The 5,127-nt window shown below is 43.2% G+C and overlaps 1 long non-coding RNA gene across 1 annotated transcript; it reads left to right on the plus strand.

Annotated features, from left to right (window-relative positions):
• The first annotated feature begins 299 nt into the window (after positions 1-299).
• On the plus strand, positions 300-4,684 carry LOC148890823 (uncharacterized). The gene is made up of 3 exons (XR_016116686.1): positions 300-341; positions 2,145-2,349; positions 2,471-4,684. It is a non-coding gene; the product is annotated as an uncharacterized LOC148890823 (long non-coding RNA).
• Positions 4,685-5,127: the final 443 nt, after the last annotated feature.

Genomic DNA, 5,127 nt, shown 5'->3' on the forward strand with positions numbered 1-5,127 from the left:
GTTCGTAAGCCAAGGGGTTCGTAAACTGAGGTATCGCTGTATTATTCACATTTCAGTGGGGGAAATGGCAGCTCTCTGTCTTTTTGTCTCTCGGTAACGCTTGCCAAACATTCCTGCGCGTTTATCCCCAAATCTCCTCGCTATCACTTGGATCACTAAGGATGCACATGCTCTTCATGTGATTCCAATGAAGGGATGGATTCTGTCCGCTTCTCCCTTTCGCGTGACGCAGATTCCTTCTCATTAATACCAGGACGTTCGACCAACGGATGAAAGAAAAAGAACGGGGGGGGGGGGGACTAAACATCGAATGCGGGAGTTACTTCCAAGGCAAGAACCAGGTATGGTGCCCGCGTGTGTCGAGTCGACAGGCCTCCCAAAGAGCCAACGGCCATTTTATTCACAAGCTCCTTCAAGCCTTTTTGATAATGCTGACACTGTATTTCAACAAAATGTCAGAATGTATTATCTAAAGGACAGACGACACCTCCGGACAAGTTGTGTCCATAATTTGTAAAATGGCTTCAAATGACTATATTTTACGTTTTAAGAGTCGCGCTGAATATTCATGAAGTCTTGTTTTTGAGTTGATGACGATGCCCGACGTGACGTCACGTCTGGAACGCCCCTGACCGAGAAAGCGACGCACAATGCATTTTGGGTGCTTTTTTTTGGTCTGAAAAAAACGTGTTGGTGGCGAAATTAGAAGGAAAAAAAAACACATAAATAATGCGATGGTGAATCGTTGTGTGTTGTACCAAGACTATTTGATACGAGTTGATACAAATTCCCAGCAGACAAATCAGCCCATTTCCAACGGAGCAGTGGGCACCATCTTGTGCATTTTCTGGGAGCTACATTGCAGTCCAGACGCCTCAAAATGAGACGGAAGGATTTCTTTAATAGATTGCAAACATTTATGCTTTCCTCTTCAGAACTATTTGAATCATATTCATAACTGGATGAGTAACAAGAAAGCATCTTCTCCTAATCTGAAGCCATTGTTTTGATTCTCGAGCAAGGTCAGACATCCTGGCGTGATGTCACGAACAAGGGGGTGGGACTTTCTGAATCTCCTCAGTTTGAAGCTCATTTGTGGCAGTTTTGAGACACTAAGTCATTTTTATTGGTGTTTTGCATTTGACTAAAAATATCAGCCTGCGTGTTTTGGGTATTTTAGATGCTATAAAACGTTTTTCTGATGTCAGTTAGGAAACAAATTATGGTGTCGGTTGTCCTTTAAGCATGATGGAATTTCACAAATTTGATTTGCTTTTGCCTGCCGAGTAAAATTATTATTATTTATTATTATTATAAAATTATTATTATTGTCTGTGAGATCCAATGACTCCATTCTTTCAACTCTTGTTTTTTTATTATTGTGATTATAATTTTTTGGGTTTTACTCTGACCCCAACCGTTTTCTGTGGTCTGAAAAAAAAAAAAAAACTATACGTTTACATTGCTGCCATGGTGCTTTTGACTTTGGCAAAGGGTCCTTCCATCACTAGAAGAGCAAGCACCTTGCAACAGCTGGGTTGAATTATCCGGGATGGGGTGCGGGGAGGGGAAGGGAGTTGGGTGGAGACTCCTGGCGCCAGGATCGGGCCAGCGGGTCAGGGAGGATGACGATTACCAAAATACTAGCAGGCAGCCATCGGCCTGCGGAGGGGGGCCGGGGGTAGTGGTGGTGAGTGGGGTGTTCCTAGCTCATACAGTTCTCAGCGACAGGATGGGCAGGCGGGCGGGCAGGCAGGCAGGCGGGCAAGTGGCCGACCACGGGGTCTTTTGTGACTGTGAGAGGGACGCTCCTACTTCCACTTCCTCTGCGATAGCCCCTTCCTGTCATTGAGCAACACAACCATTTCCATCGCTCTTTGTTCAAACCACCAATATTCTAGATTGAATATAACCAGTTTTTATTAGAGGCTGCCACTGCACTCTTGACGCGTGGGCTCACTTTACACGTCCATCAGCCATTTATTCACTCAAAAACTCCAAACACACCTATTTAAAATAGCATTTTCTGTGTAGCAGCTCTTTCTCTTGTTTCTATTTATAATTGTCTGTGTAAGCTCTCAGTCATAGAGGAGTGGTCCATCGATGAAAAGGTTTCTTCAGCCGTCATCTGTATTTCTTTAAAGGTGTCGGACGCCTCGCTCCTCATCCAAGAGGCTTCTTCAGCAAACTAAAGTCTTGCTGGTTGTTTCGGCCCTATACATATCCCTACTGTCCAGGCGTGGTGTGTCGGACTCTGCTATGATTGGTCCCTTCTCTCAGAATGGGGGGAGCGGCGGACTTCTCCCTGCGGCTCCAGTGATTACTTCTATTGTCCTGCCTGAGTATGAGGTACAGTGGGACCTTTTGTTTGTTTGTTTGTTTGTTTACGAACACCTTGCCTTACGAACTTTTCGGTTTACGAACGTTAAATTTATGAAAATTAAACCTTGGCATACGCACTACTTTTCAGGATACACACGGAGTGCCGCCCCACCACGGCTGACGGAGTAATTTTCGGTGGAAGAACACCAAACCACACGACTGAACAGTGTCACAGCAGTGTCACAGCCTACCTTTCCACACCCCCTTTCTCTGAGTGCACACGTCCTTTGTCTTCAAGGATTTCTTATGGATACTTTTGCTGTTATGCGACCAAAAAAGACCCCACCATAGGCTCGTGTTCAGCCGAAGAAGACACAAAACAAAATTACAGTCAAGTAGAAGAAGGAGATCATTGAGAAACACGAACGAGGTGTGCGTTTGTCTGGCTTCACGGCCCAGTAGCAATATGCTAAGTCCACCATTGCTACCATCCTTCGCAACAAAGAAGCTATTAAAGGTGCGTGTGTTGCTAAAGGTGTTTCCATGCTGTCAAAGCAACGGTCTCGGGCAATAGAAGAGGTTGAAAAACTTCTGTTAATTTGGATTAACGAGAAGCAGCTAGCCGGCGACAGTGTGACTAAAGCAATTATATCCGAGAACGCACGGCAAATTCACGCTGATATCGTCATGCGGCAACCTGGAAGTTCGCCGTTTATTGATGATTTTAAAGCTAGCAACGGATGGTTCGAGAACTTTAAGCGCCATACAGGGATTCACTGCATTACTCGTCATGGTGAGACAGCCAGTTCTGACAGTAAAGCTGCCGAAGCCTACGAGGGATCATTCCTCAAAATGATGAAAGAAGGCTACTTTTTTGGAAAAAGATGCCTAACCGGGCTTTCATAACACAGGGAGAGAAGTCTGAACCCCATTCCATCAAGCCATCAACGACCATCACATAGCTAAATAAAATGACTTTATTATACAGTGCAGTGTATTTATTTCATTACAATACAATATAACATTTATTATACATAGAATAAGGTATGTTTGTAGTTTTAAGGCTTATTTGGTTGAAAATTATATTTTATGGAGACCTGGGAATGGATTATTCTCATTTTAATGGTTTCCGATGGGAAATAATTTTTTGGGATCCACACTTTTCACCTAATACACTCTGTCTGGGAACCAATTAAGTGCGTTAGCCAAGGTCGCACTGTATACGACTGGCCTGATTGCTCCATTTGCTCTGGTATCACCTCATCAGCATAACTAAGCCTATGTTGCCTAAACAGTCTATTGTACGAACGATCCAAATTGAACCTCACCCCACCAAACCGGTTTAGTGAAGGATTTTGCTGTTTTATGAAAATAGCTTCTTTTACTTCCCTTTACGTCTGTGTAAGCCCTCAGTCGTACAGGAGTGGTCTATCGATGAAAAGGTTTCTTCAGCCGTCATCTGTACTTCTTTGAGAAAGATACAGATGACAGTACAGATGTCAGCTTGTCACGGTTTGCAATGTGGAGATGGCAGTTGTGGATTCCAAAAAGCAGGCAGGAGAGAGCAGCAGGTTGTATTTGAGAAATTGGATGAAAATAAAATCATCAGGAACCAAATCTAAAACATCAAAATCATGTGAACAAAAAAATACAAAGTATCAAAGAAAAAACAAGCGTAAAAGTCTGCCAAGATGAAACAAACTTGACAGGGTGAAGCAAACACATTCAATGCATACAATGCAATGACCCAACACCGGATGGTCGTGCCGGGAGTCCTTTTTACTGCCACTGATTGGAACGACCAACACCTGCGCGGCTGCAGGCAGGGCCGACAGCGCTACCCGTTGGTCGCCAATCAGAACGCGGCAGTCTTCCACTGATCGGGACGATCAGCACCTGTGTAGGTGCAGGCGGGGCTGACAGTGCCACCCGTTGGTCACCAACCAGATCGTGACATGGCTGAAGAAACCTTTTCATCGATTTACTCCCCTTTCAAACCATCTATTTTCTTTCGCCAAGATTTTAACCTCATTGTCGTCAAATGAGTGGTTGCTAGCTTTTAGGTGCATATGTACTGCCGATTGAGGCCCATTAGTATTATCCCTGCGATGTTGAGAAGTCTTTTTTTGAGAATTTGTTTGGTCTCCTCAATGTATTGCTGTTTACAATTTTCATTTTTACAATGTATTGAATAAATTACATTACTTTGTTTTTCATTTGGCAGCCTATCCTTTGGATGCACTGATTAGTATTGCCTTAAAGCGCTTATCGGTTTGAAATAAGTAGGAATTTTGTATTCATAATTGTATTTTATTTATTGTATTCTATTTCTGATTGTATTTTATTTATCATAGTACCTATGCTTGTCTGTGACTGTAAAGTGTCCTTGAGAGCTTTGAAAGGCACTTAAAATGAAATGTATTATTATTATTATTAAAATTCATCTCCAGCAAATGTGAGGCTTTGCCATATTTTCAGCTAACAGTCCCGCTGTCTCCAACGCGACAGCAAAAGGCCGAGTCATCGGCAAAGTTGACAATGAACTTGTCCATAACAGGTCCCAAAAAGGATAGATATTCATCCCACATGGAGCAGAAGCCTATAGAGCAGTGAGCTCCTCGTCATAAATAATGTTGGTTACGTCGCATGAGGTCAAAACAAACCAACAGTGCAAAAATGTTGACGTTGTTTACTTAACTCTCGCAATACGTTCTGTACCTCCAGCTGGTCAAATTCTTTTCTGAGTAAGTATGACTAAACTTCCTCCCATTCAGACAGACTTAGTGTGTCGTTGGTGTTTCTCAC

This window comes from Hippocampus bargibanti, linkage group LG12 (assembly GCF_051943395.1).
Source record: "Hippocampus bargibanti isolate YZ-2025 linkage group LG12, ASM5194339v1, whole genome shotgun sequence".
Lineage (NCBI taxonomy): Eukaryota > Metazoa > Chordata > Actinopteri > Syngnathiformes > Syngnathidae > Hippocampus > Hippocampus bargibanti.